We start from the raw sequence: 14,015 nt of genomic DNA on the forward strand, positions 1-14,015 counted from the left end.
CCTGCTAAGTCAGTTTAGAGAAAATTCCCCACCCTTGATATCTGATCAGACCCTGGCCTGCCTTCAGCAAGAATCCTGTAAGTAGGTTTAGCAACAATTCCCCCACCCTTGATGTCTCCTCTTAGTAATTTTCTATCCACTTGTCCTTATTGTATTTGGAGTTGAGTGCAATCTCTCTCCCCTATTGCAGTAGTCCTGGTTAAAGTCTCTTTTACTGTTTTATCAAGTGTCAGGATAATTATTTCTTTTTTAAAAAAATTATTATTTTTATTTTTGGCTGCATTGGGTCTTCGTTGCTGCACACAGGCTTTCTCTAGTTGAAGCGAGTGGCGGCTACTCTTTGTTGCAGTGCGCAGGCTTCTCATTGTGGTGGCTTCCCTTGTCGCGAAGCACGGGCTCTAGGCGCAGGATTCAGTAGTTGTGGCTCGCGGGATCTAGAGCGCAGGCTCAGTAGTTGTGGTGCATGGGCTTAGTTGTTCCGTGGCATGTGGGATGTTCCCAGACCAGAGCTCGAAGCCGTGTCCTCTGCATTGGCAGGCATATTCTTTTTTTTTAATATAAATTTATTTATTTATTTTTGGCTATGTTGGGTCTTTGTTGCTGCGTGCAGGCTTTCTCTAGTTGCAGTGAGTGGGGGCTATTCTTCATTGCAGTGTGCAGACTTCTCATTGCGGTGGCTTCTCTTGTTGCAGAGCATGGGCTCTAGAGCACAGGCTCAGTAGTTGTGGCGCACGGGCTTAGTTGCTCCACAGCATGTGGGATCTTCCCAGACCAGGGCTTGAACCCGTGTCCCCTGCATTGCCACGCAGATTCTTAACCACTGTGCCATCAGGGAAGCCCTGGCAGGCGTATTCTTAACCACTGCGCTACCAGGGAAGCCCAGGATAATTATTTCTTAACACTGAACATGCTGTCTATGGAAGGTTAAATTCAGAAGTGCCCCTTCTCCAAGGAGTAGCATCTGTCTAAATCTGGAGAGAAAGTTTTCCATGTCATCTAACCAGGGATTTATGCCCCTGAAGCCACTTGAGGTTTCAGGCAGGAGAATGAGCATTCTTAATCCTGCCTTCTCACCAGACTGGTGGCACTCAACTGAGATGAAAGGATGGTGGGAAATGATGAGTAAACCTGGGAGTGGGGTTTCTACTGAAAGTTCAGATCACCTTCTGAGTTACCAAAATAATACTCTTCCCTTTAAAACTCTATCTACAGGGGTGACCTTAGAATCTTGGATATATTTCCATTAATTTTACTTATTAGCTTTCTTAAAAGCACTGAGAACTGACACCTCCTACACACACACAGCTTACTGTCTATGTTAATATGACAACTATTAACACTCTTGCCTGGAAGTTAAAAATGCAAATAAATCCATTGTTCATTTTAAGAACTTCCTAAAAGAACCATCAGCTTTTCAATAGGAAGTATCACTTGACAATTCTGTACACTCCAAGACTCTTAGAACCGCTGGCCTCAAAATCCTTGCTGTGCCCTCCAGTCCTAAACTATTATATCATGACCCTTGCCCAATTCTAATCAAATCCTGCGGCCCCCGCACCTGCACTGAAAGATTCCCGCCCCCACCCCCACCCCGCCTCCAACCAATCTTCAAATTCTCAATAAATACTACTACTTTGTCCTGCCACCTGTCGGCCACTATTACAACTCTGTCAAGATACTAGTCTTCCTTACTGCAGTAAGAATAAACTCACTTTTGTCTTAGCAGTAGGTTGTTTTGTTGATAGCTTGGAGAGCTAAATTTGACAGCACAGAATAAAAAAAAAAAGGTTAATTAGTCTGATTTACTTATTTCCAATAGAAGTGTCAAGGGAAGCCTGCAAGTACAACCCTTTATAACTGAATATTGAAGAAATGGGAATTTACATTCAGACCTACAGAGAAAATCTTCCACTTTTATCTTCAACTTCCAGGTATGGAGTCGAACAAAGACTGGGGATTGGGGTAATTTGTCTGTGCCTGACACAGTGGGTTATCTCATTTAATTCTTATAAGAGAAGCACTTTTATTATCCCCATTTTACAGATGATAAAATTGAGGCTTAGAGAAATAAGGTTACTTGCCCAAGCTCACACAGCTAGTAAGTGCCATTAGAAGGCTTTGAACCCAGCATTCTGACTCAAGTATACTCTTAATCACTATGCTCACTATACTTTTCATGAGAGTTCAGTAATCCATAAGGGACGAAAAACACAAAAATGAGTTTAATACCACGATATTGGCTTTAGAAGAGGAATTGACGTGGTGCTAAGATAGAAGAGAATTAATTTTTCCTAGGGGCAAGAAGGAAGGTTTCATAGAAGAGGTGTTAAAGAAAAAATTATTCTGAAGCCTGTTAAATGGTAAGGAAGACTATTCAGAACTGTTGCAATAGGAACATTAAAACAGGGGAGAGAGATTGTGCTCAGCTCCAAATACAATAAGGACAAGTAGGAATTTATAGCCATTAAGCAGAGTGAGGGGGTCAGTAGGTGAAAAATTACCAAGAGGACACACCAAGGGTAGTGGGGATTCTTGCTAAACTGACTAAATAGGATTTTTGCTGAGGGCAAGCTAGGGATGGATCAGATATCAGGGGTAGAGGATTCCCTCTAAATTGACTTAGGATATTTGCTAAAACTGGACTTGGCAAGGATTAGACACAGAAGCCAAATGTTGAGACCTAGTTGAGAAAAGTGCTCAGAGGCACCTAACTGGAGTTTGGTCAAAGAGACAGTCTTTGTCAGACGCTTGATTTATTTGAATAACAAACGTGGCAGGCAGAAAAAGTGATGGGAGAGAAATCTGAGATGGAGGGAGGGAGTGGTCATCTTCAGTGGTGCAGTCCTGTAGAATTCTCTGCGATGATGGAAATGTTCGCTACTTCACTATCTGATCCAGTAGCCACTTGCCACGTGTGGGTATTGAACACTTGAAGTGTGGCTATTACAACTGGAAACTGGATTTTTTCTTTTAATGTAAATTTAACTAGGTCTACATGATCATTGTCCTGGCTAGTGCAGATCTGCAGCATCTGGGTGGCAGGGGTGTGGACTTTGGGAAGGAGAAGGTGCCCAGGTAGCTGCTGCTACTTTCACCTTTGCCCTCAGCTCCAGCCCTGCCCAGTCCTGTACAGTAGCAACGGCTCCTCTGGCCTTTGGACTCTCGACTCCATGGAAAAGGAAGGTGAGAGGAATTTTTATCACTAAAGCTTGCTGTCTCTGTAACCATTTAGAGACTCTGCAATTTGATGACTTACAAAGCAGAGATAGCTTGTATGCCCAGGTTTGAGAAAGAGAAGGAATGAGTAATCAATGGGAAGAAGGAGACTATTAATTAGGTCAAGTATGGTATTTTATAAACTTCAGGAGAACGAGGAACCAGGGACTCCCCTGGTGGTGCAGCCTGGGTTTGATCCCTGGTCAGGGAACTAGATCCCACATGCATGCTGCAACTAAGAGTTTGCATGTCACAACTAAGGAGCCCACATGCCGCAACTAAGACCTGGCGCAAACAGATAAATAAAATTAAAAAAAAAAAAGAGAGAGACAGAAACAGGAGCCAGGTATGCCTCAAATTAACCATGCGTTTCTAAAATGTTCTGGCAAATCAAATCACCTACTAAGCACTTCAGGGGGTGTTAATATTTAAAGGTGCCTTGGAATGTCCTGTTAAAAATTTGGCAATAAAGATGTTAAAAAAAAATTGGGGAGAGATATATTTGTTTTTTAAAATTACATTAAATAAACTAAAAAAAAATTCTATAATCCCACCCATGTTTTTAAGACTGCCATCTGTAGAGAAAAATGTGTGTGTTGCACACCCTTCCTTTAATTAGCTGATTCAAATTGATTTCACGGGAACTATTTCACAATTCTGTAAATTTTAAGTAATTTGTGGACAAGTAATTTCTGACTTGTCTGACAGAGGCTTGATTGTTTTCCCTCCTTTCCTTGTGGAAAAAAATCAGTTTTACCTCTGCTTGCAATTCCTTTCAACATATATTTTTTAAGTATTTATTTATTTATTTATTTGGTTGCATTTGGGTCTTAGTTGCGGCGCACGGGCTCTTCGTTGTGGCGTGTGGGCTTCTCTCTAGTTGTGGCGTGCAGGCTTAGTTGCCCAGCACGTGTGGGATCTTAGTTCCCCGACCAGGGATCGAACCTGCATCCCCTGCAGTGGAAGGCAGATTCTTAACCACTGGACCATCAGGGAAGTCCCTCCTTTCAATATTCTAATGGAAGAAATTTTCACATATTGTGGTATGGGGAAATCATTCTGGCTTGTAGACGATTGAACTTGAATTTTATGCTAACTACAACAGCCTGTTTGTGGCCTATCGAACATATATTATACATCTGTTTTAGTCATCAAAGAAAAGGTTATATTGACCAGAAGTAAAAAATGTCCATGTTAAAAATAAAAAGTAAACGCCTCCCTTCCTGGGACACCAATGCTGGTACTCCTTTGATGATAAGACTCCCTTCCCAGGTGTCAAGGCCATACTGCTTGCTGTGTATGTGCTGATCTGGTGTTTTTTTAAACCTTGAAGGAATGTATCCCTGACTTTTTTGATGTTCTTTGTTCTGACAAGATATAAAACTGTGTTGAAAACCATGCTTCTCCAGAGCAGTTCCTCAGAGATATCTGAGGGGCTGTGTCCTATGCTATAGTCCTCAGTTTGGCTGAACTACAACTCCTTTCTATTCCTATTATAGTTTGGTTATTAATTATTTACATCGACAATGCTTGGAGTTCTTGGCAGGATATCAGAAAAACTGGCCTGAGGTCACGTGGATGCTACTTTGTGCTGGTGCTTGGTACCAAGCCCCCCTGAGGAGACTCCCACCCTCCACCCCTGCTTCACAGCACTCTTCAGATGCTTTGGTGAGTTTTTCCTGATATCTGGATATCCTTTTATTAAGTAATGGTCCATCACTTTTATTTGAGCTGTTATCTTAAGATTCGTAGTCTTAAGGGGGTAACAGTTCATTTTCTAGGTGAAAGTAACCTAGGGAGAATTCCTAGACAAAAGGACCTAGGGGAAAATTCCTAGGCAGGGACCTAGGGAGAATTTCTAGGCAAAGGACCTAGAAAGAACTTTGGAGTGAACTAGGTCAGCTGACCTTTTTTAAAAAATGTAGCTTAAAATTGGAAAGATGTGTACTTTATAGTAAAATTAAACTTTAAAAAAAAAGTGGGAGGGCTTCCCTGGTGGCGCAGTGGTTGAGAGTCTGCCTGCCAATGCAGGGGACACGGGTTTGTGCCCAGGTCCGGGAAGATCCCACATGCCGCGGAGCGGCTGGGCCAGTGAGCCGTGGCCGCTGAGCCTGCGCGTCTGGAGCCTGTGCTCCGCAACGGGAGAGGCCACAACAGTGAGAGGCCCGCGTACCGAAAAAAAAAAAGTGGGAAACTATGCTTCTAAAGCCTATCAGCTCCCAGACAGACAGCCACCCATTGGAACTGTTGGCTTCATGTACAATTACGGAGCCAATACTTGCAAGTACTTATCTAACCCTAAAATGGCCAGGATGGAGCTCTTTTGACATTCCAGAACTGCTTTTTGCATGTGCAGTTAAAGAAATCTGGCTTGATAAGACATCTTTTCAAAATTCTTACCCTGAGAGAACAAAAGTACTCCTAGGAGAAAACTTGAAGTTATAACTCTTATCATGTCCTTGAAATGCAAACACAGCCCACATTGCCTGAGACTACAGCCTTGGCTCAATTACTGGAAACTAAAATTGAAAACAAAAGGCAGGTGGGGGGATAGGGAGGAGAGAGGCCTTTTAAACTCAAGCAAGAAAACTATGAGATCTCTGTGTGTGTCTATCTGTCTATACGTGTGTCTTGTGTGTGTGTTATAAATATGATGTTTCTACCTTCAGATGATACTATCAAAATTAATTTGTAAAAGAGCTCTATTTAATTGACTTAAAAGTAAGCACTTACAAATCAAATATTTCTACATGTAATGAAAAACTAACCCCAATTTTTAAAGGATCACATGATCTAAGATTAATCTTTAATGAATGAAAACAAGTTTAAGTTATTGGTTTTATTAATACAGGCATGTCTTTGGAGTCATCAACATTAAGTGTAATACTTTTAATGTGCCTGGGTTTACTGAAAGTCAATAAACTTATGTTATCTCTGTTATAAAACTTGTCAACAAGAAAATTAACTTGGTATGATGATATTTTCATAAGTAATAAAATAGAGACAAATAGGATAAGAGTTTTTAGGTGATTAAGAATAATTACATTTTTTAAAATTAATTAATTAATTTTAAATTTTTATTTATTTATTTTTGGCTGCGTTGGGTCTTTGTTGCTGCTCGTGAGGTTTCTCTAGTTGTGGCAAGCGGAGGCTGCTCTTTGTTGCAGTGGACGGGCTTCTCATTACAGTGGCTTCTCTTGTTGCAGAGATCAGGCTCTAGACACACAGGCTTCAGTAGTTGTGGCATGCAGGCTCAGTAGTTGTGGCACACAGGCTTAGTTGCTCCATGGCATGTGGGATCTTCCTGGATCAGGGCTCAAACACGTGTCCCTTGCATTGGCAGGCGGATTCTTAACCACTGTGCCACCAGGGAAGTCCCGAGAATAATTACATTTTATGGTATGTCTATTTTTTTTTTTTGGCCACACCACGCTGTTTGTAGGATCTCAGTTCCCTGATCAGGTCACAGCAGTGAAAGCCCAGAATCCTAACCACTAGACCACCAGGGATCTCCCTGGTATGTCTACTTAAAAATAGGTTCTCCAGGGCTTCCCTGGTGGCGCAGTGGTTGAGAGTCTGCCTGCCAATGCAGGGGACTCGGGTTCGTGCCCCGGTCCGGGAAGATCCCACATGCCGCAGAGCGGCTGGGCCCGTGAGCCATGGCCGTTGAGCCTGCGCATCCGGAGCCTGTGCTCCGCAACGGGAGAGGCCACAACAGTGAGAGGCCCGCGTACCGCAAAAAAAAAAAAAAAAAAAAAAAAAATAGGTTCTCCAGGTTTTTGGGTTTTGCTAAATTAATTTAAATAATGGAACTCATTGAATATTCAGATCATTTCCAATTAAGATAAAATACTAAAACATTAATTGCTAAGCAAGTCTAAGTTTACCTACTTTGTCTTCTTAGATGTTTGGGTTTATTGGAAGAGAAAATGTATGTTTCTAGAGGTTTGGAAATATATTCATAAGTTCACCAATGAGGAAATGTTGGTATGACAAACAGTTCACAGTTGCTTGCTTCTTGGTTTCTTAATCTAGCAACTAAGGTTTTTTAAGGGCTAAAAATTATAATACACATGTAATTAAAGCTACTAGAAATAATATGGGAAACGTTTCAGTATACAAGGAAAATAGGTGTGTGTTTTAAGTAAAAGAAGGTATGAGGAGGGACTTCCCTGGTTGCACAATGGTTAAGAATCCAGCTGCCAATGCAGGGGACATGGGTTCGATCCCTAGTCCGGGAAGATCCCGCATGCCATGGAGCCACCAAGCCCGTGCGCCACAATTACTGAGACCACATGCTCCAACTACTGACGCCCGCGTGCGTACAGCCCATGCTCTGCAACAAGAGAAGCCACCACAATGAGAAGCCCGCGCACCTATATGAAGAGTAGCCCCTGCTCACCGCAACTAGAGAAAGCCTGCGTGCAAAAACAAAGACCCAATGCAGCCAGAAAAAAATGGTATGAGGAATGGAAATGAATTTTGTTAAGGGAAAAGAAAGTAATTTTGCCCTAAAGTGTCTCAAAGGGAGATATTAAACTAATTGGGCTTATTTGTTATGTTAAATTACATGGGAAGCATTGTCAAATAAAAGGTAACATTAAGCCTCCTTTATGTTATGCCTATATAAATATATATTATAAACGTTCCAGAAATTATGTGAAATTCCTGGAAGTCTTTTTTTTTTTGGCTGCTTCAGGTCTTAGTTGTGGCATGTGGGGTCTTTGTTGTGGTGCGGGGGCTTCTCTCTAGTTGTGGTGTGTGGGTTTTCTCTCTCTAGTTGTGGCATGTGGGCTCCAGGGAGCGTTGGCTTTGTAGTTTGCAGCACGTGGGCTCTCTTGTTGAGGCGCACAAGCTCAGTAGTTGTGGCTGGCGGGCTTAGTTGCCCTGTGGCATGTGGGATCTTAGTATCCTGACCAGGGATCGAACCTGTGTCCCCTGCATTGGAAGGTGGATTCTTTACCACTGGACCACCAGCGAAGTCCCTCCTGGAAGTCTTATATGTCCTTACATAAAAATGTCATTAGTCATCAAAATTGAGGCTCACACTAAAGGGACTGAACCGAAGTATTAGGGAAATGCTCTAGCTGACTTTGATACAAAGGCAACAACAACAGAATCTGTAAAGGTTATGGCACGTGTAGATAAAGTCCATTCTGCTTTTGCAAAAATGAACCCCTTGCTGTCAGACTTTTGCCATCTTGATGTCTTTGTAACATGACAACAGTCTGCTCCCAAATCAGAGAAATTAAGATGGGTAAACAATAGCTGTAAATTAAACAGTTGGGGCTGCTATGGGAAACCCAATACAGCTGCTTGGCTCTTCCTGGCTCCCTGGCAACCCCCTTTTTGTTTGATGGGTTAAAGCCTTCCCTTGCTGCAAAGCTGACATCCTCCCAAGGACAAAGAAACTGTTAGAAAATGTATTTTCCGTGAGGGGTATGCTTTCCACAGTCTCCGGTGATCAAGGCACCCACTTCACTGGGCAAATCATAGGAGTCTTCTTTTTATCTTTTATTTTTTAAAATAAAATTTTTTTATTTTTTATTTTATTTTTAAGTTTTTGACCATGCCACATGGCATGCAGGATCTTAGTTCCCCAACTGGGCATCGAACCCGTGCCCCCTGCAGTGGAAGCACAGAGTCCTAACCACTGGACCTCTAGGGAATTCCCAATCATAGGAATCTTAAAAAAAATCTTACAAACTTCTTAAAATGATTACTGTCACCATCATCCTCAATCACCAGGCATGGTCAACAAATCTAAAGGAAAAACTAAACTCAAGCAGAACAAACATCAACTACATGGGATTTGACTAATTGGTAAATGTGATTATGATTTTTGTGACTTTTTATCTGAAATACTACTGGCTTTTGGGCTTCCCTGGTGGCGCAGTGGTTGAGAGTCCGCCTGCCGATGCAGGGGACACGGGTTCGTGCCCCGGTCCGGGAAGATCCCACGTGCCGCGGAGCGGCTGGGCCCGTGAGCCATGGCCGCTGAGCCTGCGCATCCGGAGCCTGTGCTCCGCAACGGGAGAGGCCACAACAGTGAGGGGCCCGCGTACCGCAAAAAAAAAAAAAAAGATTTACGATCAAAAGGGGGAAATAATGGAAGAAATTTTCACATAGAGGTATGGGGACGTCATTCTGGCTTATAGATGATTTAAGTTGAATTTTATGCTAACTAATACAGACCGTTTGTGGCCTATCAAACATACATTATGCATCTGCTTTACTCATCAAAGAAAAGGGGACGTTGACCAGAAGTAAAGAATATCCATGTTAAAAATAAAGTTCCTGGGACACCAGTGCTGGTACTCTTCTGATGATAAGACTCCCTTCCCAGGTGCTAAGGCCATACTGACTTGCTGTGTACATGTTGATCTGTTTTCTTTTGATTCTCCCTGGAAACCTTGAAGGAATGTATCCCTGACTTGTTTGATGTTCTTTGTTCTGACAAGATATAAAACTGTGCTGAAAACCATGCTTCTCCAGAGCAGTTCCTCAGAGTTATCTGAGAGGCTGTCTCCTGGTTGGCTCCAATACAACTCTTTTATATTCCTATTATAGTTTGGTTATTGAATATTTGTGTTGGCAATTCTTTTTATCAGACAAATTGTACTGCTTTATTTGAACGATCTGACTATCTGACTATCTTCAGTGAATAAGTTAAATAACATCTTTAACATGCATTCACTTTTATGCCAGTATGGGTCATGGTTTTACCTTTTTTTTGTTTTTGTTTTGTTTTTTAATTAATTTATTTTATTTTGTTTATTTTGGGCTGCATTGGATCTTTGTTGCTGCTCACGGACTTTCTCTAGTTGTGGTGAGTGGCAGCTGCTCTTCGTTGCAGTGCGCAGGCTTCTCATTGCGGTGGCTTCTCTTGTTGCAGAGCACTGGTTCTAGGCGCCCAGGCTTCAGGAGTTGTGGCTCGCGGGCTCTAGAGCGCAGGCTCAGTAGCTGTGGCCCACGGGCTTAGTTGCTCCGCGGCATGTGGGATCTTCCCGGACCAGGGCTCGAACCCATGTCCCCTGCATTGGCAGGCGGATTCTTAACAACTGTGCCACCAGGGAAGCCCCGGTTTTACCGTTTTTGGTGAACATTCTCTTAGTATTTCAAAATTTTAATGCAAACAAATACATGTTTGACATAATTATAGTCACAGCCTTTATAAAATTATTTTTCCCTTACTACTATGAGGTAAAAAATTCTTTTATACTGCTGTAAAACTTCATAATGATTGGTTTCGTTTTTTTTTTTGGTTGTTGTTACATAAGTGATTCTACCACAGTCTACTTCCCCATTCTCTAACCACTGAATATTTAGGTTATGCATTAAACAAACTTTATTTATTTATTTATATTCTTTTTTGATGTGCTGTGCAGCATGTGGGATCTTAGTTCCCTGACCAGGGGTTGAACCCACGCCCCTGCAAGTGGAAGCACAGAGTCCTAGCCACTGGAATGCCAGGGAATTCCCTAAACAACTTTTAAAAAGCAAAGATTCTACATCTATTTAACTGCTTTGTAATTCTTGAATTTGACTATCATTACTATTTTTACCCTATAAAATGACAGCAATGTGTAAGTGAGAGGAATCCATACTATATACCCACGTCACACACATAAATATTGTTTGGCCCACCAAAAAGGAGTGTTGGTGGGAAATGAGTGCTCCAAGCACTTTGAAGAAAAATAAAAAGGCAACTTTGCAGAGGATCCTTTGCTACATGCAGTGCACTTATAAGTGCATGTGTCTGGGTGTCTCCCATGGCACCCAGCAAACTGCCTTGCTCATAGAAATTGTTCAAGTAATGTGCCTGTTATTTCAGCTGCAGTCAGGGCACTTTCTATGGAACTTGTTTCTAAGAGCATCTATGCCAAGAAAAGGGTGCCCTAAAAACAGCCATGAATAGCTCCTTTCAAGGAAAGCTGTTTTCCCCAGAAGGCAGAGGGAAGATGAAGAAGGACAAGATAAAAACAGAAGCCTGGAGAGCTTCCCTGGTGGTGCAGTGGTTAAGAATCTGCCTGCCAATGCAGGGGACATGGTTCAAGCCCTGGTCCAGGAAGATCCCACATGCCGCGGAGCAAGCCTGAGTACAACTACTGAGCCTGCGCTCTAGAGCCCACGAGCCACAACTACTGAAGCCCACGCAACTAGAGCCCATGCTCTGCAACAGGAGAAGCCACCGCAATGAGAAGCCCGTGCACCACAACAAAGAGCAGCTCCTGCTCGTGGCAACTAGAGAAAGCCCGTGCAGCAACAGAGGCCCAACGCAGCCAAAAATAAATAAAATAAATAAATTTAAAAACAAAACAACAAAACAAAAAAACCAAAGAAAACCCAGAAGCCTGGAAGCTCCATTGCCCTCGTCAAGTAACCCCATTCCGAGGGGCTCTCTCAGCCCCACCAGATACATACCAAAATGGGAGGCATCAAAAGAGGTGCTGGACAGCAACTTCTGTTTCTGTTTCACCAATAACAGTAATAAGAATGTGTGAAGGAAGGAGCAGTTCTCTATGAAACCCTGCAAGGCCTTGGCCAAGCCACCATATTTTTCCGGGCCTCACTTTCCTCATCTGAAAACAAGAGAAATACCAGGGTCTTTAAGATCTCTTCTGATTTAACAAGACTTCTGATTCTGTGATTGGACACAGTTCTATAACATTCCCTAATACATTGCAGCATTTCAACTCCCTACTTCCTCCCTGGTACATATACCAAGACTTTCTTTTGACTGGCACACAGGAAGAGAGTGCTTCTAGGCGGGACCTTGGTTCGGGGGAGCGAAAGCAGGACTCTCTCTTTTTTCATTAATTACTTAAAGGAAGCATCTCAAACTGAGAGTGTGTGTCAACTGTAAACAACCTTCTGAGGGGTTTGTTATTGTTTTACTATTTATTTAGTCAGGTGGGTGCCTTAGGCACAAAAAGTGAAAACAAAAGTTTCAGACCTGTATTTTTTCACACAATCTTTCCTCTGAGTTGGAGCTCAGAGGAGGGTACGTAGTTCACATTTTGCAAGGACCAGAAGGACCCTCCAACACACTGCTTCAACCTTCATACCCAGGCTCAGAAAACCCCTCACTTATTTGTCACCTGTATTTTTCTGTTTCCGGTTTGTCTGCTACAAATCGCTGATGCTCTCAGATCTCCTGGCTGTCACTCTCTGGCCCTGGAGAGGATGCCCAATGGGGTCGAAGCCTGCTTTGTTCTACAGTGGGGGCAGCTCTACTATTCACCCTGTGTTTGTTCTTGTCATCACCCCTGAAAGGACAGCAGTGCCAGGCTCTGGCCTATTAGCTCCCACTGCAGCCAACCCTCTCATAAATAACCCGTTGTCAGGGATTTTAATGGAAGCCCTCTGGAAGCTGTAAATCTTTGCAGCTCCCTCCTGCATCCTCTCCCTCATTTCCATCACAATATCACTCCACAGGAACCAGAGACCAAAGTGTGAGCTTGCCAGAGCAGATTGGTAGGACACTGGGGAAAGAAAGAGGCAGGATGGGGGGAGGGGAACCAAGCTGGGACAGTTGGTCTTAGGGAAGCATCTGCTGAGTGACAAGTCGATGATGGTCACCTGGATCCTCGAGGCCCTGGAGAGGGGGAAGGGCAAGATGGCCTAGGGCCACCTGGAGGGAAGAGGGAAAAGGGAAGAGGGAAGAGGACAGGATGGCAGAGAGTTTTCTGGAAGAGCAGCAGATGGGCTGCTGGTTCCACCTCGGGCCCTACAGTGTGAATTTAAGTACCACGTAGCAGGATTTCAGTGTCTGCTTCGGGTTAAGCTATGCCTTTGCCTCTATCCTCCTGCCTGGGCAGATCGGCAGGTAAAGGGGCAGTGTCCTGTGTTGGCAGGAAATCTTTTCCTCTACCAATTTAGGTCTGAAAGGTAACAGTTTATAGGCATACGAGAGCAGTCTAGAGTGAGTAACTCCCCCGATAGCTAGGAATTAAGGTTTATACATCAGTTTAATAAGGGTGTGTGTGGGGGTGTTCAAGGCTTCAAAGGATGGAAGGCTCTGATGAGACTTATTTAGACAGTTTGTTTGGAATATCCGTGTATCCCGGGATGCTGCCTCCCTGACTGGAGGTCTCCCTGGAGGGGTGGGGGTGTTGCTGGGTTGTAACTGCTGGCTCTTGTAAACCTCTGCATTATTCAGATAAGGGAAGTTCAGATTTCTTTCTGCATCTGCTGTAGCTCAAATGTTTCCACCTTAAAGTAAAAACCATCCTGAAGGGTTTTTATTTTAGTCCCTTCACCTGCTGTTTCTCCAATATCCTATCACAGCATAGCACGAAGTCCTGGGCATAGTCACTGACCAGAATGTTCCCAATGAATCTGCTAAAAGCTTACATACTCTAAGAAACACTCCTGGACTAACTCCAACATGCTTCACATCAGAGATGTGGATTTTGCCTCTTCCCTTAGTTGTTTCGACTACAGGTTTTCTGAGATGGCCTTGTTTCTCTTTACATGTCTCCTCTCAACTGCTGGAAAAGAGCTCTACCCTCAGTGGAGAGTAATGATCCAAATCTTACATAAATCTTACTCCTTGGGACTAAATGATTTTTTTTTACAGGAGCAGTTACATTTCAGTGGCATCAAGTTAAGCATCTGGAAAAATTTCAAGAATGAAGAGGGATGGACACAGGCAGCAAGACCCCTCGGCTCAATCCATAAGGGAGTTTCTCCAAATCACTATGGTTCAAGACCTTAACATCTATCCTTTGTTCAATCTTTCACCAATCCTGAATCAACCCAGGCAGAAACAGCCCTACTGGCTGCCAATCCTTTGC

This window comes from Delphinapterus leucas, chromosome 19, assembly GCF_059928025.1.
Source record: "Delphinapterus leucas isolate spDelLeu-1000000601 "Yukka" chromosome 19, BTC_Dleu_Yukka2, whole genome shotgun sequence".
Lineage (NCBI taxonomy): Eukaryota > Metazoa > Chordata > Mammalia > Artiodactyla > Monodontidae > Delphinapterus > Delphinapterus leucas.